The 25235-nt window shown below is 32.5% G+C and overlaps 1 protein-coding gene across 1 annotated transcript in view; it reads left to right on the forward strand.

Moving 5' to 3' along the window:
* The first annotated feature begins 1732 nt into the window (after nt 1-1732).
* LOC115874366 overlaps nt 1733-25235 on the forward strand; it is a 33720-nt gene continuing 10217 nt past the window's right edge. The window contains exons 1-2 of the mRNA XM_030889508.1: nt 1733-1850; nt 22122-22496. The gene's annotated coding sequence lies outside the window, so the exon portion shown is untranslated. The remainder of the gene's footprint in view (nt 1851-22121; nt 22497-25235) is intronic.

Raw genomic sequence — 25235 nt, forward strand, 5'->3', positions numbered from 1 at the left:
GCTAAGTGCTTTAATTTTTGGCTTTCACAAAAATCAAGAAAAAGTACGGGAAGGGTCCCTACATAAATTTTAGTATAAATATTTTTCAACTCCACCAATGACAGATTTTCTTTCCGTAAAATGATGCTTTTAATATGTACTACATTGTTTATCTCTTGTAAAAAAACGCTACATCGCATAGTTTTTGAGAAAAAAATTTTTGAAAAATTAATTTTTCCAACGCAGGCCGAAAAAATGTACAGGGTGTTCCAATATTTTGTGGCCATAGAACAACTACGTTGTACAAAAGTGCTTCGTTTGTTCGTTAAAATTATTTTGAAATGTACAGGTTGCGTCAGAACTAAGATCGATACCAAAGTTATATTTTTTCTTATGGAACACCCTGACAATTTTCTTGACAAGCGTTCCTTTGAAAAACTATTATGAAATGCCTATTAGACAGAAACCTGTCGTTGGAAGTGAAGAAAATGAATTTGCTTTAATTGGTTCTTTTATAGAAAATCCGATATATCTACAAGTCAGCGTAATATAAATCAAATAACTACTTCTTTATTTTTCTTGATAAAATAATAAATACTTACTTATTCAACTATTGTCGGTAAGTTATAGCTACAAACTGTCACTAGCAAATTGCCATGGCGACACCAGCCATCTTGATTGCCATTTTATTGAAAAAATGCTTTTTATTCAAAATCTGAGCCAGATAGGTATAGGAAACAAGTAGGAAACCGTAATATAGTTTGAAAGAGCATTTAAATCTGCTTCGACTTATTTAAAAAATACATAGTGTTTTATTTGAAATAACGAAGTTTTTATGTAAAATAAATATTTAAAATAGACCAGCAATTGTTGATACCCCTGTATACATTTAAGGAAGTAATAAATTTTTTTAGTAAAGTTTATTTCTCTGGCTTCAAAGTCAGCACAAGAATTAACCGTAAAAAGTAATGTACAGGGTGTTGACAAACTTTTTTATTATAGCATGCATATTTAAATATCTTTAAACATTTCAAAAACCAAAACATTTAAACATTATAATAAATGCTTTATTTTATGCCGAAGAATCCAAAAATCAAATAGAATACCGGGTGTTCCATAAGAAAAACTGTACATTTAAAAATAATTTTAAATTATGCGCATTGCCTCTATACATATACTCATATAAATTTTTGTTTCTACAACTTTCCGTTTTCTTATAAACAACCGAGGCGAATGAGATGCGCCAACCTGTATTGCCAGAGTGTCTGAATTTTAAATTCGGACCACCTCGTATATTTAAAACTAAAAAAATTCCTCAGACAATATATAATGGCTTAAAATACAAAAAAAAATAAAAATAAAAATTGAAAGATTTTCTATGTAGAAAGTGCCTTTAGTAAAAATCCATTAAAAAGTTCAGTACTTGCAAGAGTCTAGCAGCAAGACCAAGACCAAGACTACTATTAGACTGCAAGGCCAAGACCAAGCGAGTCTTGGTCTTGGTCTTACATTTGCTCATCACTATCTGAATAGTTGCAACTAAAAATTATGGGCCACTAATATTCGTTATTTTTATAGATTTAACAAAACAATCAAAACTCTACCTTGTGAATAACGGACTGCTACAGTTCTGAAAACGGCTGGAATTATTTTGACGAGTCGCCGGTGGACAGGCGCCGAGGTCAACGTCGGCGTCGGTGTATCGATCTGCTGACGCAAATAAAAGCGTCACGACGCTGTTACTAGACTGTAGTACGATACGTCCTTTGTGGCCCTAAACGTATACACGTAAGGGTAATCTTTTCTTAGCTTCCTTTACAAATTTAAAGTTATGCAGTTTGATTCTTCTAGTGTTATTTAATTTAGCACAGGTGAGATTCACGATTATACATTCTATTTCTATTTATTGATTTTAAGAATTTATGATCATCAAAGATTATTTTCTTTGTATTTATAACAACGAACAAAGTAAAATATTAGAAGATAGGAACAAAGCAAACCTGAATAGTAAGGAATAAAACTTAAATTATTAAAAATTACTTAAACCTTTTGAACTCTTGTCCTATTACTATTACAGCATTAATTAAAAAGACAAGAGAGTGGATGTTTTATTATTTTCTTTATATTTTGGTGGACAATAATAGTGGAATTAATAGGATATTCCTTTCCTCAGCCAGTGGCGCAACCAGGGAGGGGCTAGAGGGGATTAGTCCACCTCTCTTATGTCTGGTGCAGGTCGGTTAAAATTGGTTTTAACCTCAAATTAATATTATCTTATAGTGACCTAAGCCCTCCCCCCCCACAAAAAAAAGACTCGAGTACTACTAAAAGTCTGTGTTTAGTTGCTCCACTGTGCACAGCTATGTGTATAGTATATATGTTTATTGTAATGGCCGAACCCATACATCTATCTATATCTGCTACCGTTTCGGAGTTACAGGGTATTTTTAAAAAATATGCATTTTCAAAAATCTCTGAGCTTTTTTTCCTTAATGATATCCAGTATAAATTTTGTTTCTATATATTTTTTCGTGGTAGCTAGAAGGCGCTGTTTGACATCGATACAGATCATGCGCTTTTGCATAAAAAAATTAAATAGCTGGTAAAAAGAAATATATCTTTTTACACCACACAGTTAAATAGAGCACAAAATTTCCAAAATAAACGCGCAAACCGCAACTTTTTATCCTCTTCCTAACCGGAGATATTATATGCAGCTGCTTAGCATCCTTATGGTCTAAAAATTATAGTAATAGGCTAGGAAACAAAAAAAGGTAAATTGGTTACGTCAAAATATTAAAATGTATAAGTTTAGTTTTCATGCATCCAAATTTCGGACGTTTTCTTAAAAAAATGACGTCATAAATTTTTAAACGTATTTATGGAATAAAATCGTCCATCCATATATTTATTAAGAATTTCTTGGTTAATTATATGTAGGTAGTTCTCAGATTAAAATTATTGTTTGTCCGAAAGTCAAAGTAAAATATTTAAAAAAAGGCTTATGCCTCAAAAATCTGTGCGAAATTATCGTAATCGTTTGAATCCGCTAAACGCGGCCTGACGTCACTGCTTCGATCGGTATTTCCGCGCGAGTAAACGGTGCTGTCTGCACGCTGTGGAGTTTCCAACAGAACAAGCTAGAATACGACATATCGCGTTGTGCTCGGATGTAGTTTGTATATTAAATTTGGTTTATTGTGATTAATATTTGGAGTTTATTACTAGTTTAAAAACAAAGCTACTTAGTGAGATGGAGGACGGGTTTACTTGAAAGCGATAACAAACAACACTTGGTTTTTGACAATACAAAATTATTGAGTTTTTGAGCTGTCAGAGGCCCGTATTTAGGAGGAGGGGGCCAAATTTGCATGCGTATATAGAAGCTAAGACAATGTAAAATTATCGTATTGTTGATCTGATACAAGGCCGTATTAAGGAGAAGGAGAGCCAAATCTTAAATTTTAATTGTATTGGCCTGAAAATTCGCACACATATACAGGGTGTCCAGTTTAAAATGAGGGGAACAATGGGGATCTTAAAGACTATTAAAGTTACAAGATCGGTTAAATAGAAGAAAAGTTGCGTTCTTGTGTGTCCAAAAATAATCTAGGTCTATTTTATTTAATATTCATATACCGTTACGTAAATACATGGAGAAAAAGAAAAATGTGCATTTTCTAAACACCACCATATTTTCTTTATTATTGGAGCTAAGGTCATCAAAATTTTAACATAGGGGTAAGGTAATATGGAAATTTTAAAAAATCATGTTCAAAAAAGTCTAGGCTTACTACGTTGCGCATGGCCGAAGTGCACTTTTGCTTTTCCTATGGGCGCCATATTGAAATACATGGTTGAAAACATTTTTAATAAGGATTTTTAAAATGCCAAATTTAAATATGGCGCACATAAGAAAAATAAAAGCTGACCTTGGCCGTGCGCAACATAGAAGGCCTAGGTTTTTCTTGATATCATTTTTAAAATTGCCATGTTGCCTTGCCCATATATTGAAATTTTGATTACCTTAGCTCCAATAATAAAGAAAATATGGTGGTTTTTCGAAAATGTTCATTTTTTCTTTTTCACCTTGTATCTACGTAACGGTATGGATTTAAAATAAAATAGACATAGATTATTTTTATTTTTTTATTTTATTTACAAGATCCCCATGCACCTCATTTTAAATTGGACACCCTATAGGACCCATATTAAGCGAAAAATTTGCAAGTGAAAAAATTGATAAAAAAACTTTCTAAAAACAAGCTTAAAATTAAATGCACTTAAAAGTAGAAAATAAGAATTAAAAGCAAGGGGCGCAAAGTAACGATCTAAACTTCTGTGGATTATTTTTTGAAGTATTAATACACCCAGGGACAAAAAACCACTTATTTGAACTCATTTTACTTCTTCAAAACAACAAAACAATGAAAATAAACAATACACCTTGGCGAACGTCTGTAAAAACAATGCGGCAAGTGCACAATCGTAAGGACGTCATCGATCGATCAAAGCAGTGACGTCAAAAACAGGTAGCCTCGAGTCGGGTACGTTTTCTAGCCTTGCTGCATTTTTCAATTTTGTTTTACGTTTATGTGAGAAAATTATAGTTTTTAAGAAAAATTTTGAGTGCTATGTTTTTTTACTCATATGTAGCTATCGAAACTCATTGAAATTAGTGAACATGTCTATTAGGAAATTTTTTATCTTTCAAGATATTAGTACAGTCAATCTGCCACTTTAACTCCCATCAAATTACCCCCGCACTTATACTTTCTCAGTCGTAAGTGGCCCACTGGAAAAGCTTAAATTCGATAATTCGTATCCTCCCAACTCACCGTTTTTGAGAAACTCAAAAAAATTTGGGATTCGACTTTCTGGCTAAACCAGAGAAAATTTTATGGAACAATACATATAATTTTATAATAACAATATAAATGTAGAGTAGTATTAGATTCTCTACATTTTCGTTTCTAAGTAACAAACCTCTAAAACCTACGGGGACAAAGTTATAGGGCGCCAAAGTCACTCAAAACCATTTTTTTTACTGTCGCAGATAAATGTCGTTTTTAAAATTAGAGCATAAAAAACCCTACCCAATTGATATGTATACGTTTCACTGTTTAAAGCTATATTGCATTCATTCCCACAATGCATTCATACCCACCATAAAAACTTTGCAACAGTAAAAAAAATGGATTGCGTTTGCCATCACTGGTCTAGAGGGTGCTTCAAAAATTGTGGCGGATATAACCTTGATTAACATACTCACATTCGGTAGGAGAGTTTTATAATGAAAATAAGAAGAATATAAAGATATTTAAGTTAACTAACTTATAGTTAAAATGCTACAAATTGTTTTTGTTAGTTTTAAAACAGATAACAAATATTAGCTATGATAAATTTGTTTATACAAGGTGTTTCAAAAAACATGTGCCATCTCTCATGGGGAGATTCTTCACGGCAAAATAAGATTTATTTTTCATATCAACTTAGATCCGATTCGGCTTTGTTTCGTAGCTACAAGTTGTTAAAGTCTTAATATTTTTTTCTATTTATTGTTACGGATTCTGTCGGTCCACTAATTTAAACTCACGATAAAATACTTAACGAATTAATTTTTTTCTCTCTCTGTACACACAATTTATACTGATTATAATATACAATTTATGCAACTACTATTACTCTAACTTTAATTGCACCTTCGCCAATTAATTCACAACTTAAAACGCGGTATTATCAAACTTCAAAACTTGTCCAACTGCCGAGCGCGGGCTTTTATATACCCCTACCAACTGTTTCTGGAACCTTCTATAGAATTCTGTAATATTTCTTTTACTTTCTGGTGAATTCGCCAGGTTTCTTGACACGTTGCAGTTTAGTTGCTCGCTTCTCCGACAGATAGCGCTACAGACACCTTGACATTATTATAATTTTTCTCCTAGACCATTCCGATAAATAATAATGGAATTTGAGATAATTAGAAAAGACCTAATTTTAAAAAGTTTTAACATCCTGTAATTTTAAAACAATGCATTTCCATACCAACGTTTATAGGAACTTTTTTTCATATTTTTTGATTAGGAATCAATGAGTACTTATTTAAAACTTTCGCAAGTTTATGATATTACATTTTTTTAAAGGTTGCTCTTAGGCTTGGACCAAAGCAAATTAATAAAATTGTGCGAAATCGACAAATATCAAGACAATTTTTAATCGGCATTAAACGGTTTACACTATTTCGTTAACAAGAGAAAAAAAGTCAGTGGCGTACATACTTTTTTTAGAAAAATATTCCAGTGATAACGCATATCCGCGTGCCTGGTGTATATTTCGACACTTTTTTAGCATTAAAATATGTCGCATTTATAGTAACTTTTACCCTGAAAATTTCATTGGAATCACTAAAAATACTTGGAGGAAAATTATAATAAATTGAAAAAAAAGACTTGTACACATTGTACACCCTGTAGTCACGAACAAAGCAGAATCAGACCTCAGTTTATATGAAAAATAAATCTTTTTTTACATTCGGAATTTCCGCACGAGAGATGGCACATGTTTTTTGAAACACCCTGTATATTAAATATTGTTGAATAGTTAATAAAAATTCAGTTTAAAAAATAGAGGGGTATACCTGAATTAATTCGACCTTGAAATGAACTAAGATATGTAAAACAATAACAAAAATAAACTCGGATAGGAAATTTTAAAATTCATGAATGGATGAAACGTCTGACGCAAACATTACGGCACGACCCTATACGTAAATACTCAAAAATATCCTAAAATTTATAAACTCTTGAAAATCTTATTTATAGCTTATATATTGTGTATAGCAAATTAGGTGTCATTTGAAAAATAAATATACAGGGTGTTTTTGAATTCCGATATTTCAGAGAGCGATTTTCAGGTATTTTTAAGGTAAAAAGTTCATATAATCATGCTAAAATGCTTTGCTTTTAAGATACAGGGTGTCAAAGTTATGAGAAAAAAAAATGTTTTTTCATAATATAAAGAGAAAAATATTTTCTAGAATTTTCCCTAATGGCGTTCGTACGGGGCATGCATCGTAGGGAAAATTTTTGCCGACTGAATATTTTTGAAGAAAAAAATCGTACCCACAATATTTCTTAAAATATAATTACTTTTAAAATAATTTCCATTCAATTTGGGACAAATTATGTCCCTTGATCTTTTTTTGTGAGACGCACGGTTTTTGCATAAAATAGACGGAACATGAGAATGAAGCTGAATGAATGACAAAAGAAGTACCGTTTTTAGAAGAATTATCGACTGGTTTGAAAATCCCTTCCGGGAAAGAACGCAGGCTAATTTTAACGCATATTGGGGGAGATAATGGATTATCATGAAGAAATGACGGCTGATCGTTTTGAAGAATACTTTTCTCAAATGATAACATTACTTCCAGAAAACTCATTGTTATGGACAACGCCAGTTATCATTCGAGATTAGTAGAAAAAATGCCAACCGCTTCTTGGAGGAAAGGGGACATTCTAAGTTGGTTGTCTCAAAAGGATATTTCATTCGAAAATGGAATGTTATGAAAAAGGAGCTGGTACAAATAGTTAAGCAAAGCAAGTCACAGTTTAAAAAAGATGTTACTGACGAAATGGCTAAAGCGCGTGGAATAAATGTGCTTCGGTTGCCACCCTACCATTGTGAATTAAATCTCTTCGAACTTATATGGGCACAAATGAAAGTGTTTGTAGCGGAATAATATAAAGTTTAAGTTAAAAGTAACAATAACACAAATCTCTGCCGAAAATTGGACAAATGCCATAAACCACGTTATAAAAGAGAAGCAAAAAATTGGGGATCTTGACAATCTCTTGGAGGAGACAGTAGAATCTCTGCTAATTTCAGTTGGAAATTCTGACGCCTCAGACTTCAGTGAGGATGATTTATAATTACATATTATGTATTTTAATTATTGTAAATACTTAATATTAATTGAAATGTTTTTCTAAACGTGTGACATTGTTTTTTGTAGTTATGTTATCTATGGTTTGTAACTTGTTACATTCATTTAACAATAAAAACTTTAGATTTCTTCACTAATATGTACGATAATTGAGTGTATTCGTATAATCCAATATTAATGAAAATTACATTAACGGGTAAATAAATATTTATATTGCCATTATCATATATGATTTTACGTTGTGTAACAAAATATATTTAAACAAAAATTAATATAAATCTTAAAACCCTAAGCAGGGTTGGCATGATATATATCATTGATATATATCATGATATTTATACCTTGATATATATCATGATATTTATACCTTGATATATATCATGATATTTATAAAAAAATAAAACTCAACAATCAGAAAGAAAAAAACAAAAAAGATAATATTGATTGGATCTGGGACAATTCACATGTATCAAAAACTGTGCCAGAAACAGTATCAATTGATTCTGACTCTGACGAATCTGACGATGATTTAACATTAATGAAATTAATAAATCAAATATAAATTTGTTTGTTGTTAGTTTTAGAATATCTGTTTATTTTTTTGAATTTCCGTATACTTTTTAGAATTTCCGTTTATTTTTTAGAATTTCTGTCTATTTTTTAGAATTTCTGTTTATTTTTTAGAATTCCTCTTTATTTTTTAGAAGTTCTGTTTATTTTTTTAGAATTTCTGTATATTTTTTATATACTTTTGTTTTAATGTTATAATTATGGGCAAAGCAACAATAATTAAGTTGAAATAAAAATATTTGCTTGAGCTCTTGATTTTACTTGATACTAAACGCAATTTTACATAAAAAAATAAAAACAAAAATAAATATCAAAACTTGATATATATCGGATATATATCCGATATTTGATATTTATATAAATATCTGATATTTGCCAACCCTGACCCTAATCCCCACAGTAGTGACCGCACCAGTGCAGTGTCGGTCACCAGTGTTGAACACGTAAGATGACATATTTATATGAACTTTTTACCTTTAAAATACTTGAAAAATCACCCTGCGAAATATCGGACACTTATTCTGAAACACCTTGTATACCGGTGCGTCTCAAAAGTGGCTCACCCATATAACCTTTTTATTTTTTTCAGTGAAAAAAACGAGATTTGGTGTGTTAGTATATGACATAAATTAGGATTGATTGACGTATTCAATAATTGTTTTCGGTCACTTTCTGTTTCACCGGAAATGACTACAACTTTTGATTTTTAAATGGGACCCTCAGTATTTTTTTACTTTATCCGATAGAAAATAACACTCTGAATAGAATGACATGTCATATGCCAACTTCGTTTATTTGAAATTATAACTTGCGGTTCGTAACGAAAATTTGACTCGAAATACCAAGTGTGTGGTATCAAATTATTCGTAAAAAATGCTTTTTCCAAATGTGCTAATGAGCCACCCTCGTTCCATTTAAAAAAATTGAGATATGATTAAAAATACGATTTGGGCATTTTTTAACCGGCCAGGACAAGACACTAAAAACGTTAGACGATCAAATCTTTTTCCAAGGCTTCTTGATTAAGATTAAGAATTAGTGTTTTTAAGAATTAGTGTTTTTAAGAATTAGTGTTTTTAACAGCCAATAGCCATGGCACTATAGATTGAAATTTAAAATACAATTATTTTTTATTAAGTGAGAATGTCAAAATTTGACATATCATATGTCATTCTATTCAGAATGTCATTTTCTATCGAATAAAGTAAAAATATACCGGGGGTGCCATTTAAAAAAATTAAAAATTGTAGTCATTTCCGGTGAAACAGGAAGTGACCAAAAACAATTGAATGCGTCAATCAATCCCAATTTATGTCATATACTAACATACCAAATCTCGTTTTTTTATCTGAAAAAATAAAGAAGTTATAGGGGTGAGCCACTTTTGAGACGCACCCTGTATTATTATAATAATTATATAATCAATTTTTGTAGATAACTTAATTTGCACAAAATTAATACCATACGATCGAAAAAAAACGACGTCAAAGACGGTTGGGGAATGACAATCGATAATAATTTTGGCGAGGTCAAGCCCTAGATGTCATTTACTTGCCCTATACTCTTCTTTATTTTTTAATGGCACCTTACTGCTTGTTGGCCTTAAGAAGGCTGAAATTTATTTTTATATTGAGTAAAAGTCATTTTTAAATGGCGTAGTTTGAAATTCGAGAAAAAAATATTTTTTGGAAATAGATTTGTGTAACTGGAAACGTTCTATTCTTTTTTAATTTTTCTATAACTAGTGTTAATTTTTCACAAGTTTTGAGTCAATTTTTAGTAAATGACGTCTAGAGATTGACCTCGCCAAAATTATCATCGATTGTTATTCCCCAGCCGTCTTTGACGCCGTTTTTTTAGATCATACGATAGAAGTATGTTCAAAACAAAGTCGAATTAAATATCTTAATACTTAAATATCCGATTTATTTGATAAGATTATACATTTAAGTATTTTCAAAGGATCTTTATCCGGCTTAATTTTTTTTAATATGATATGGAATAAAACAATGACAACTCATTCGATATTTTATTTGACTATTTACGTAGATTTTTAATGATAACCACGATAAATCACGTGTATGTGTGCCGTATCTGTGCACAATATATTATAAATAAACCACAAAACAAATAACGTAAGTAGAGGTAATCTTAAAATTAATGCGCAATATGTTTATTGCCAAGTTAAATAAAAATATTTAAATACTTGAGTAAATTGTTGACACTCTCTCTCTTTTCGATTTGTCGTCCCCCGTAAAGAGTCTCGACGTTTTGATTAAATATTTCAAAAGATATCGAAAATATTTCTGGAAATATCCTATTTGTATATATACATCTACAAATTTTCATTTGAAACAGTTCAAGTATTTGAGATAATGTATCTGTAGATATTCAGACTTCCTGTCAGGTGATGAACAGCACATTGATTGATTCATAAAATAGCATTTAAAGTACATCAGCTTTATAGATTTGAATGAAATGATTTTTTACACATACATTAGTTATTTACATTGCTAATCGTTTATAACAAGTTTATAGTGTAACCAAATTTTACATCGACTTTTTTATTTTTAAAAATATTTATAAAGATAATAAAAGAACGAACGAAAATCCTCCTTTATACATCCCTCTAGGGAAATGCCTATCGTCCACCCTACCAGTCAACATAATTTAAAAATTTTACTTACTTACTGCCATTACTCGCTGACGAGTATTTGACACGCATCAGAAGATGGTTACGCAAGGCGTTTCCTGTCATGAGCTTTTCTGTGACTGAAAAGCCCGATACGTGATGTTATCTCTCTTCCGCACTCCGGACATTCAAAAACCTCATTACTTTGTTGCCTCTTTACTTTTTGGTTGTCGTTAATTAATTGAATTTACAATTCTCCTCCATTGCGTTCTATTTTGCGCTGCTTCCTCCCACTGATGCTGCATATTTATCCCCTTTAAATTTTCATGAAAAACATCCTTGTATCTTTTGAGTTGTCCACCCGGTTTCCTCTTACCAAGTTCGCCGTAAAGAAAATATTTCGGTAGGCGGTTTTCTTGCATCCTGCATACGTGGCCAGCCCATCTTAAGCGAGATTTAGTAATCATGACTTCAGCGCTCTCGCATCTTGCTTTTTCAAAGACTGATACGTTTGAGACATGGTGGTACCATTTGATTCTTAACAGTTGTCTATGCGCTAGTGTGCCGGCGGCGGCGGTACGGCCGCGGTACCTAGGTTTCGCTTCCATATAACATGGTGGGGACTATTACTGCTCGATATACTGCAAGTGTCGGTTTTGTGCTCAAGTCATGATTGTAGAAAACACTGTCTTTTAATTTCCAGAATGCTCTTGAGGCGCTGCTGATTCTGTGTTGAACTTCAGAGTCGATATTTGCCTTTTCCGAAATAAAACCGACGAGGTAATTAAATTCCGATACATATTCCAATAGTTCTTCTCCGATTTTTATAGCGCTGTTATGATTTTCCGGGGGAGTGCACATGCTTTTAGTTTTATCGATATTCAGTTTAAGGCCCAAAGTCTCGTATGCCCAGGTATATGTGTTCAGCATTTCCTGTAATAATTGCTGTAACGTATTTGCAATTAGAGCGCAGTCATCAGCGTATTAGAGTTCTGTGATGAACTTTATACGTGTTTTTGCCATGAGTCTTTTTATGTAGAACAAACCGCCGTCCATACCTGTATCTAACACCCATTCTCCTCTTTCCTGCAGTTTGCTGTCCACTATAATAGAAATATGTTGAATAGGAGAGGAGCTAGGACACATCTCTGTCTAACTCCTGTATTTGTCAGGAAGGGATCGCTCAGTTATCCATGATGTGACACTCTCGACTTGTTGTTATGGAGGCTTTTACACACAGTAAGAAATTTGTTGGGCACTCCGAACTGTCGCATAATTGCCTAAAGTGCATCTCTGTTTACAGAGTCGAAGGCTTTCGAAGGTCGATGAATGCAACATAAAGTTTACTCTGCTGTTCCTTTACTTTTTCCGGTAGTTGGCGGACAGAGAATATGGAATCAACGGTACCGCGGTTGGTGCGAAAGCCCGTTTGCGATTCTGGGAGGATTTTTTCTATATGTGGGTGAAGGCGGTTTGACATAATTTTTGCGAGGACTTTTCCTCCGATAACCAGTAGTGAAATTCCTCGGTAGTTTCCGCAATCTGATGCACTTCCTTTGTTCTTAAATATATTCATTATATTCGCGTTGCGAAAGTCCTGAGGAACTTCTCCGCTTTCCCATATGACACCGAAGACAGCCTTAAGATGACCAATAAGTTCTTTATATATATTTAAAACGTTTACGATAATTTAAAAAAACGGACAAATGCAAGTCGAACTCGCGCACCGGGGGTTCTCCGTACAAATTTTTAAGTACCTACATAAACTCCCCGGCACAAAATTCCACCACCCTAAAATTTTGACAAGTTTGATGTTTCATAACTTTTTAATTTGTAATTCGATTTTTATGATTATAGTATTAGTTTGTAGATAAATTTGTTGGCATTATTTTTTATTAATTAAATGGCTTATATATTTCGGTTAGGTGGGCTTATACCGGGGTAAATCAAAACTTCGGTTTTTGCAATAAATTTAAAACACCCTGTGGAAAAAATGGATGAAATTTTGGATAAAAAACACTTTCCTGTAATCTTAGATGTATTCCTAACATTTCTTTTTTTTTAATTATCCTATTATCTTAATTCTTTTATGAGCTACACATTTTTAAATAAAGTACTGATATTTTTATAATCTTGAATTTGTTGAAAATGGAGCTCTCAATACCCACCGTTATATTGAGGATGTCCCCCAAAAAATTGTCGTTCCATTTTTTGCTCCTTTCATTGGAAATCAGTTTATCCGGATGCATGATAATGCTAGGCCCCACGTTGCGCGGGGTAACGGGTTACGAGTACGATTAGTTAACGAGTACATGGATGACGTTGGACTACGAAGATTGGAATGGCCTCCTTGTAATCCCGACCTCAATCTAATCGAACATTTGTACGATGAACTTAAAAGTGCTGTTTGTCATCTTATTCCACCACAAACTTTCTAAAACCTGTGGCTAGCATTAACACATTCCTCCGTTAATGCTAGCCTTAGTTCTTGTAAAGTTTACTTTAAAGGCTTTACTAAGAAAGAATAACTATCCTTATTCATTCGATACGATGAAGAATTCGAGCTGTTATAGCTGCGAAAGGTGGACATACACGCTATTAAAATTATTATAAAATTATTGTTTTTGTCAATAAAAGAATCTATGAAATCAATACTTTACTTAAAAATGTGTAACTCATAAAAGAATAGGAGATAATGGGATAATTCAAAAAATGAAATGTTAAGCCGCGTCCAAGCTACTCGAACAAAATGTTCGCGAACATATATAATTAAACAAATACTAAGTGAAAATTGTGAGATAGGTAGATTTATAAATAATAAAGCCAACAAGCACAGCTAGCCTAGGCCTATTAAGGAGCGCGGAGCGCCGAACGGCTATCTTGTACGCCAGAGCGTGTGTCTGCCTATGCTAGAGCGCGCGCGTTCTTTTTCCGACGGGTGTCGGTAAATTAAAAGGAGCGAACGGCGTGCATTTCGGCGGACATTGTACCGGACACTTGGTAGGGTCTCATTTAATTTCGGGCGTACATCTCTGATTTTTATTTTTTACTGAGTATTCGACAATGGGAGACGCAGTTATTGACTGAGATCGTCAAAAACATTTACAATTAATTTGTTTACACAAAGAAAAGATTTTATAATTTTAATTTTATTGTAGGTTGAGTGTGAATAGCTATTTAGCTAGACTTCGTCCATATAATTTCATTTTTGTTAATAAAGACCTTTATGATTATTTTTATTAAAAACCGGAATTATTATAGGATTCTGAAATTAAAAATTACTACTTAATAGGAAATTTGACACCGGAAATGAAATTTTACCATTACATTTTTAGAAATAAATATACCGGGTGTTTCTAAAAAGTGGTTCACTTCTATAGCTTTTTTAATTTTTTAGATAAAAAACGGGATAAAAAACCTATTTCACCGGAAATGACAACAACTTTTGATTTAAATGGTACCCTCGGTATTTTTTTACCGTATATGATAGAAAATGACATTCTAAATAGAATGATATATTATATGTCAACTTTTGACATTTTCAATTTAAAAATGGCCATAAATAAACGTAACGATAATTTTACTCAAATACCAAGTATGTGGTACCAAATTATTCGTAAAAAATGCTTTTTCCAAATATGCTGAGCTACCCTCGTACCATTTGAAAAATTTGAGTTATCATTAAAAATACGATTGGGCCTTTAAGTGGCCATGAAAGGATACGAAAAAAAAATTACACGATTGTCATTTCTGAAAGGCTACTTATTATAACATTCGACATAAAAAAAATTAGCTGCGTTTAGGTGCGCTTTTGCTATACATATATATTTTTTAAGATGGCTGCGCACTTCACTCGTCAGGATGTATATGAGGTTTGTACTTCTAACACTCCAAAGAAGCGGCGAAGCGCTGTGGTGAATTTTATATTGGAACGCTTTGATTCTAGTAATCTTTCAAGAGCTGTCAAAGAAAGTATAAGAGTTTTGGTTAAGGGGAGATTTTCGATTATCTGTATTAGCAAGAGTACCAAAATGAAAGAAGAACCTCAAATAGAGTCTCTTTGTGCGGTAAGGTTCGTCGAGAAATCAACAATTGATTATTTTATTTTCTTGGATTGTATGATTTTCTCCTATTTAGATAGTTTTTCCAAATCGGTTTGACCCACAAAAATTTTATAGTGTATTTTGTTTGTATATAGTACTTTCTTATTTGTCTTTCTTATAGATTATGTATTTTGGTTCGGCAACGCCACATTTTGTAGAATTTTAGACACTCCGTATATTAAACTCCGTAGTTACTAACCTCAAAACTATTCTCTAATCAACAAATTTTTTTATTAAAAATAACATTTTATGAATCACTGATAATATAGTAAAAAAGTTTCCCATATATGTACCAAACATTATGAGAGACCCTGTATATGCCCTACTACGATTATTTTGGTGCATGGTCTACCTTGCCTTGATAAAATTTCTTATATAAAAACGAAAAAGACTAATATTTCATTAAAAGAGTCGCTGAAATATTTTTTTCCAGCTACAACCCGTAAATTTCACACTGTGCGGCGGTACGGCACCCAGGTTTCGCTTCCATATAACATGGTGGGGACTATTACTACTCAATATACTGCAAAGTGTCGGTTTTGTGCTCAAGTCATGATTAGAAACACTGTCTTTTAAATTCCAGAATGCTCTTGAGGCGCTGCTGATTCTGTGTTGAACTTCAGAGCCGATATTTGCCTTTTCCGAAATAAAACCGACGAGGTAATTAAATTCCGATACATATTCCAATAGTTCTTCTCCGATTTTTATAGCGCTGTTATGATTTTCCGGGGAGTGCACATGATTTTAGTTTTATCGATATTCAGTTTAAGGCCCAAAGTCTCGTATGCCCAGGTATATGTTCAGCATTTCCTGTAATAATTGCTGTAACGTATTTGCAATTAGAGCGCAGTCATCAGCGTATTAGAGTTCTGTGATGAACTTTATACGTGTTTTAGCCCTGAGTCTTTTTATGTAGAACAAACCGCCGTCCATACCTGTATCTAACACCCATTCTCCCTCTTTCCTGCAGTTTGCTGTCCACTATAATAGAAATATGTTGAATAGGAGAGGAGCTAGGACACATCTCTGTCTAACTCCTGTATTTGTCAGAAGGATCGCTCAGTTATCCCTGATGTGACACTCCCGACTTGTTGTTATGGAGGCTTTACACACAGTAAGAAATTTGTTGGGCACTCTGAACTGTCGCATAATTGCCTCAAAGTGCATCTCTGTTTACAGAGTCGAAGGCTTTCGAAGGTCGATGAATGCAACATAAAGTTTACTCTGCTGTTCCTTTACTTTTCCTGTAGTTGGCGGACAGAGAATATGGAATCAACGGTACCGCGGTTGGAAAGGAAAGCCCGTTTGCGATTCTGGGAGGATTTTTTTTCTATATGTGTAAGTGAAGGCGGTTTGACATAATTTTTGGTGAGGACTTTTCCTCCGATAACCAGTAGTGAAATTCCTCGGTAGTTTCCGCAATCTGATGCACTTCCTTTGTTCTTAAATATATTCATTATATTCGCGTTGCGAAAGTCCTGAAGGTACTTCTCCGCTTTCCCATATGACACCGAAGACAGCCTTAAGATGACCAATAAGTTCTTTACTTGCACACTGCAGCCAGCCGATTTAAAACGACAGCCGATAATTTTAAAAAACGGACAAATGCAAGTCGAACTCGCTGTACCGAGGGGTCTCCGTACAAATTTTAAGTACCTACATAAACTCCTAACACAAAATTCCGCCACTCTTAAAAGTTTGATGTTTCATAAACTTTAATTTGTAATTCGATTTTTATGATTTCATGGTATTAGTTTGTAGATAAATTTGTTGGCATTATTTTTTATTATTTTAATGGCTTATATATTTCGGTTAGGTGGGCTTATACTGAGTAAATCAAAACTTCTGTTTTTTGTAATAAATGTGGTAAAAATAACACGGGCAAAAATGAGACGGCATTTTGGATAAAAAACACTTTCCTGTAATCTTAGATGTATCCTAACATTTCTTGTTTTGAATTATCCTATTATCTTTAATTCTTTTTTATGAGTTACACATTTTAAATAAAGTACTGATATTTTTATAATCTTGAATTTGTTGAAAATGGAGCCTCAATACTCACCGTTATATTGAGGATATCCTTGTAGTCCCGACCTCAATCCAATCGGAACATTTGTGCGATGAACTTAAAAGAGCTGTTTGGTCGTACTATTCCACTGACAAACTTTACAAAACTACCGCTAGCATTAACAGAAATTCCTCCGTTAATGCCTAGCCTTAGTTCTTGTAAAGTTTACTTTAAAGGCTTTACTAAGAAAGAATAACTATCCTTATTCATTCGATACGACGAAGAACTCGAGCTGTTATTGCTGCGGGAGGTGTACCTAAAATGCATCCTAGATCTATAGAGCAAACTGGTTGTCGCATTCTTCCCCGCACCTCAATCCTCGGGATCGATGCGATGGGCTGTGCCGTCGTTTACGACCTGCTGCGACGAGTATATGTATAGTGTGAATTATATATGTTCGCGAACGTTTTGTTCGAGTAGCTTGGACACGGCTTTAGGAATACATCTAAGATTGCAGGAAAGTGTTTATTATCCAAAATGCCCGTCTCATTTTTTTCATAGGGTGTTTTAAATTTATTGCAAAAAACAACGTTTTGATTTACCCTGGTATAAACCCACCTAACCGAAGAATATAAGCCATTAACCGTCTTTTGCAAGAGGAAAAAAAAAAGTTTTTTTATTATTTACTAATTTTAAAACAGCAAAAAATATGAATATCACGTTAATTAAAATTATATCAATAACAACCTATTGAAGAATAAAACCGAAATATTACCATAGCAACGCATGTTGACTTAGGACAAAAATTAAAACGAGATTAACCTTGGATTAACCATTATAGAACAAGCCATATCACCCCTATTTTGTTCGTTATCAGCCTTTTTTGGTTGTGTGTAAGTCACTTCAACCTTATATCTTTTGTGAAATCTATGAGTTGTTAAGGAAAAAATAAAGAACTTCCGGGGGTAATTCAATTTTACAATATGTAGATTTCAGAACACGGATCCATTGTGATACTTTTCAGTTATTCAGTTGGTCTTTGGTTAAGAGAATTCCTCCAATAAAACTTCAATTTCGACTTTTTTCGTCAATATTTTTGTGATTAATGTGTCCATAAAAGTGCAAATTAGCTATTTTTTCAAAAGAAAATCAGGATGCTTTCATGCTTTCGATGCCTACGTGACTTCGATTTATGTAGGCGATTGCGTTAGAATTATAAAGTATAGCTACTTATAATATCAATATTAAAGTGTTAGGATTGAACCAAAACTGTGTTGAAGTACGTATGTTAAGAGGTTCAATTTTCGAAATAATATTTTCGGTTTAAAAGTTTCTATTTAATCAGCGTACAGTACAAGGAAATATGATACAAATACCAGAAATCAGAATATTTAACTATAAAATCACACTTCGAACAAAATATTATTGACAATTGAACAATAATATCGTTGTCACCTTTATCAAAATATTTACCTTCGAAGAAACTGTTCGAAATATTGTGCTCGATGTTTTATGAATCGAAATTTTACTAATGTGTAGGTACGTTAGGGTGAGCCAAAAAAACTAACCTATGGTATTTATGGGTTAAAATAAACCTAATAACCGATAAAAAAATATCCCCGGCAGGCAGCATTTTTAGCTCAATTTTAAAAGGTGTCGATGAATATTCAGTTTTCCATTTAAATAACACGTAAAAAATATTTTTTTCCATTAATAGTACTATAACTTTGAAACGGTTTACGATAAAAAAAATTACATCGCGGATTCTTGTAGAGCATAAAATTTACTAAAAAATCTGTCTAAGACTATTTTTTTTTCAATTCAATAATTCGTATATTTGAAAGCTTTGAAAAGTGAAAAAAATCACTAAATAAACACTAAAACTGCATTTTTTCACTTTTCAAAGGTTTCAAATATACGAATTATTGAATTGAAAAAAAATATTCTTAGACAGATTTTTTAGTAAATTTTATGCTCTACAAGAATCCGCGATGTAATTTTTTTTATCGTAAACCGTTTCAAAGTTATGGTACTTTTAATGGAAAAAGATTTTTTTACGTGTTATTTAAATGGAAAACTTTGAATGTTCACCGACACCTTTTAAAATTGAGCTAAAAATTCGGCCTGCCGGGAACACTTTTTTCTCGGTTATTAGGTTCATTTTAACCAATAAATTCGATAAGTTAGTTTCTTGGTTCACCTCAGTGTACCTACGTGTACGTCGCATAAATCACATGCAAAAAATTTCGCTCTGGCATCGAACTTTCGAAATGTCATCTAAAGTGTGTCCAGTGTCCAACGAATCAGGGAATATTTGGACAGACGACATTCAAAAAATGACAGAAAATACAATTTTATCTGTGATTAAAATAACAGACACAACTGTAACTGTAACAGAACCTTTTCGTTGAACAAATTATACACATCATATCCGCCTTAAAAAATTAATAAAGCAATATCCATTGATAATTGGAGGAAAATTTGCCATTGCCTTTAATTCAAGATAGATTTTGGATATTTTGCAACCAGGCCATGGAAGAGGAGTTGAACCCATTATATTACTCAAAAATTAGATGATGACAGCCAGTGATGCCAACTCGTGGGAAATTTCCCGATTCGTGGAAAATTTCGAGATCCGAGGGAAAGGGAAATTTCAACCCATAACAGAATATTCGTGGGAAATTTTAAAGTTCATTTATTATTCGTAAAAAAACAGTTACCGTATTCAGCAAACTGAGTAAATTGAATCTTTTATAATGATAAACGATACCTTACTTTGAAAATCTTGTAAGTTCAATTATTGGCAAAAGTTATATTTATAGCCTATTTCGATAAAGACCTCAGTCTATTGTATTCTAAGACAAAATCATCTCGTAAGTTCAATTATTGGCAAAAGATATTTATAGCCTATTTCGATATTATTAGTAGTCTATCTGTGGACATTTTTTTCACAATTAATAGGAATAGAGTTCACTTTAACAAGTTTTTTGTTTCTCCTGTGAAAAGAGGTGTTGGGTAATTACGAGGTTTTTAAAGTGCATCGGTGGCATCGTAAAGCATTATGGCAACTGATGGTGGGTTCATGCTTCTTAGTCCTAACACTAACATTAGCCCAGGATTAACTACCCATATGCACGTCCCTGTGTTTTTTAACATTAAAATATGTAGCACTTATAGTAACTTTTACCCTCAAAATTTCATTCGAATCACTAAAAGTACTTGGAAAAAAATTATAATAAATCGAAAGATTATTAAGACTTTAACATCCTGTACCTACAAAACAAAGCAGAATCGGACCTATGCTGATATGAAAAATAAATTTTATTTTTACCTGAGGAATATCTCCGCGAGAGATGGCAGGTTTTTTGAAACACCTTGTATATAGTTGGCTTGGAAATAACGATCGATGACATTCCCAATATCATTTTACATATAAAATGACAGCGATCTTCATTTCATTGCTATCGTTGACATCGTTTTCTTTTCGATCATATTGTATTTAAAGATTTTCTATGTAGAAAGTGCATCTAACAAAAATTTGTTTAAACATGCACGGTCTGCAAGAGTCTGCGCAAGACCAATACCAAGATTGGACCCTGCAAGACCAAGACCAGGAATCCCTATTGACTGCAAAATCAAGACCAAGGCAGGCTTGGTCTTGGTCTTGCATTTGCTCATCACTAATTTGAAATACCATACACCACATTAGTACGATGTCCTTTTCTTTTTATTTTTGTCAAGAAAAGTAGACCATAGACCATGCAACCCAATAATAAAAGCGGCAGTCGTTCTCCGTTATGATGTTTCCACGAGTAGTCATTTACATGCTTCCAAAGTTGGATTTATTGTCTGGAGATTAGGCGTTAGGACCAACGATTTCGAAATCATAGTTGTATACTATGAAAATCATATATATGTATACAGGGTGCTACAAATCGGGGTACGAGCATTGGTATCTCGGTAACCGTAATAGATACGAAGATGGTTAAATTGGGGCAAAGTTGCTCCTTGGGATGTTCACCAAAATGCCCTCAAAAAAGTTTAAAAAATTTCAAGGATTGCTGAGTTTTTTGAAAAAAAAAAAACGAATTTTTTTGAAAATTAATTTTAATTTTTCCTGTCGTTACTTTTTAGAAAATCAAAAAACTAATTGCACATTCTCATATCCACTTTAGTAGGGTTACCTGATAGTATTTTTAGATTTTCAAATTAGCTGATAATTTTTGAGATACAGAGGCCAACTTAATTTTTTTAAATACAGATCTGCATTTTTATTTCAGGTTTTGAAAGAACTCGGTCTCCCGAGCACAATGATATGCCACACTTAATATTTTTTTTGTTTCAGACATAATTTGAACACAATTTATTTAAACTAATTTCAGGTCCGGCTTTCAAACTTAACAATAACGTGGGGTAAATCATTGAAGATTGCTTTACGTTATTTGTAAAAGTAAAAGCAATACATTTGAACATTTACAATAAGGATTACAAAATGCATTCGGAAGTATAAGAAGAAAATATATTCAAAGAGCTATAAATAAGATTGAACGAAAAAATAAACTTGTGCATTAAGAAGGGTTGTTACCTTCTCGAACATGTTAAGCATTAAAAACTAGTCTGTAGAAGTTGAAAAATTAATTTTCAATAAAATCCGTTTTTCCAAAAAACTCATCAATCCTTGAAATTTTTTTGATGGCATCTTGGTAAACATCCCAAGCAGCAACTTTGCCTCACTTTAACCATCTTCGTATCTATACGGTTTCCGAGATACCAAATACTCGTACCTCGAATTTGTAGCACCCTGTATCTGTATATAGCCAGTACACTCCTTTTTGTATAATACCAAAGATAATACTAACGATTATTTTCTATTTATGTTCACAGATGTTGTTCATAATGAGGCTACTCTCCATCAATTGGTGCTCCTATAAACATTTATCGGCCTCTAGTTACCACTATCAGACTGAGTGTAATACGGACCAGCCCGGTATATTCGCGTGTTAAACTATTTTTGGCGCTCGCACTGTATACGCGTTAAGTGCTATCGACGTCACAACAGTGGTGGGGATCTAAAGCGCTTGAGTGAATTAAATAGTGCGCCGTGAGACGGTTCAACATCCACTTCCTAGGTGTCTCAGCGAGCGAGCACAGGAACAGCGACAACCACAGACAAAGAGAGAGAGATACATCGAGTTTTGTTTTTGTTTATCCGTTTTTTATTTCCGTTTCTCCTTCCTGATACCAGTCACCGTTGTATGGGTGAGTAATACATCAACAATTTATTTTTGTTTTGTCTCTATCGCAACCATTTTAATTACGATCATTTGTGCGTATCATATTTTTTTGTTCTCCGTCCGGCAATTCTATTGGCTGAATTTGATGTGACGTGTTAAAGGAATTAATCTGTTACCAGCTGTTAGTGTAATTAATTATTGTTATCACGAAAAAATATGTTTATTACAGTTATTATTTGAAACGTTTATGATAGTGTTTAAGACGTTTTATCATTTATCTGTTAAAAAAATGAGACACAATTGTTTTTGGCCAGGAAATCAATACTAAAATTAGATAAAGAGGTTTATTTAACTTTTAAAAATTAAGGTCAAAATATGTAAATAACAGCTTCAAAATCATGTTTTTTTTTTATTATAAACATTATGATATACCGGGTGCGTCTCGAAAGTGGCTCACCTCTAGAACTTTTTTATTTATTCAGATAAAAAACGAAATTTGGTGTGTTAGTATATGACATAAATTAGGATTGATTGACGTATTCAGTTGTTTTTGGTCACTTCCTGTTTCAGAGGGAATGACTACAACTTTTGATTTTTAAACGGCACCCTCGATATTTTTTTACTTTATTCGAAATATATATAATAGAATATATATATATATCATAGAAAATAATATATATATCATAGAAAATGGCACTCTGAATAGAATGACACATCATATGTCAACTTTTGACATTTTCGCTTCAAACAAAATTGTATTTTAAATTTCAATCTAGAATCTAGCCATGGCACCGGCTGTCTTAAAAATCAAGGAGCCATGGAAAAATAGATTCGATCGTCTGATTTTTTCAGTGTCTTGTCCTGGCAGGTTAAAAGATGCCAAAATCGTATTTTTAATCATAACTCAATTTTTTCAAATGGAACGAGGGTGGCTTAACACGTCTGGAAAAAATTAATTTTTTACGAATAATTTGGTACCACACACTTGATATTTCGAGTCAAATTGTCGTTATGAACCGCATGTTACAATTTCAAATAAACCATATATGCGAAAATGTCAAAAGTTGACATGATATAATACCATTCTATTCAGAGTGTCATTTTCTATCCAATAAAGTAGAAGTCTACCGAGTGTGCCATTTAAAAATCAAAAGTTGTAGTAATTTCCGGTGAAACAGGAAGTGGCCAAAAACAATTGAATAGGTCAATCAATCCTAATTTATGTCATATACTAAAATACCAAATCTCGTTTTTTTATCTGAAAAAAAAATTACAGGGGTGAGCCACTTTTGTGACGCACCCGGTATATTAATCTATATTATCTTAATTATATTTATATTTGAAGCCTATTCTACATACCTACATAAAAAGTAGAGCCAATTTCTATTATGATATACCGTATGATCGAAAAAAAACGCCGTCCAGTTGGCTTGGAAATGACGATCGATGACATTCCCCATGTAATTTTACATACATATTATAAAATGACAGCGATCTTCATGTCACAGTCATCGCTGACGCCATTTTTTTTCAATCATACGGGTTTAGATATCTACCTATATTCTTGAAATAAAAAAAATCCTTTATTCTTTCCAAGAAGAAATAAAATAAAACGTGATTAATTATGAACTATATTAGTAAAGAAAGTCAATATTTAACTGTGTTAAGTCAATTAGAGTAGGTTAGTACTTAGAATAAGATTATTTACATTAGCGCGAATTAAGCCTAGAAATGTCGAAAACAGTGCAGAAAGAAAAATATGAAATTAAAAACCGAGAATTCTTTTTTTAGGAATTTGACGTCACGAGAAAGCTTTGAATCATACCTATTTTTACAGTCCAAAATAAATATCGACCAATTTTCTTGGCGTAGAAAACAATATACCAATTTCTGTTCTGACCAATTCTACGTCATTGGTTCTAACATTATTTGTTTATAATTCGCAAATACCATATTTAGCCCTTGGGAGCTCTTTCTTTTAAATTACATAAGATAAAGATATATTTGCCAAAAAACTGGCTATTATTCAGTTCATTTATTGGATATTAAACTTTTAAAATGTTTCCAAAAAATAATACGCAGTTGTTAAAGTTTCAAAAAATAATCTATATCTAATATAAAATAGATATTTGAAATAATAGATGTCAGAGTCTAGGTATTTCACACATTTCATACTTGAGTTATTATTCGTAAAATAAATCAATAGACATTGTGACTATAATTTCATTTTTGCTAAGCAATCTTAGATCAATATGAAAATTAAATAAAACCGTCTCGTTATAAACATTTTATCAGAATGTTGAAACATTTAAATGGACCTTATTCTTTAATTTCTCACATGCAAATTGAAACATATATCATTTAATTAGGTACTTAACAATTTAACCATTAATTAAAAATTAATCTCCATAGATATATTATATCTCTCCATAGATAGGGTATCTAAGTAAAGGATTGAGTTAATTAATTTTTTAAGTAACTTATTTTTACAATATTTGTTAATATTATTTGCTTTTGATTTTGAACATTATTTGCTCTGATTATTGCCAAACTATATTCTTTTCAAAATTAGTTTTACAAATAATATTTAAACCACAAATACACCACGAACATAGTAAAATTAATTCAATTCAGATTTGCAGCGGACATCAATTATTACAAATAAGCTATAAGAGTGCGTGACGTGATCTATCAATTGCGAAACATGACGGAGTCCTAAACCTAATTCATTTAAAAATTAATTTTCTGTATACAGGGTGCTACA

The sequence above is a fragment of the Sitophilus oryzae genome, unplaced genomic scaffold, assembly GCF_002938485.1.
Source record: "Sitophilus oryzae breed Bouriz unplaced genomic scaffold, Soryzae_2.0 scaffold_1274_pilon_pilon, whole genome shotgun sequence".
NCBI classification, from domain to species: domain Eukaryota; kingdom Metazoa; phylum Arthropoda; class Insecta; order Coleoptera; family Curculionidae; genus Sitophilus; species Sitophilus oryzae.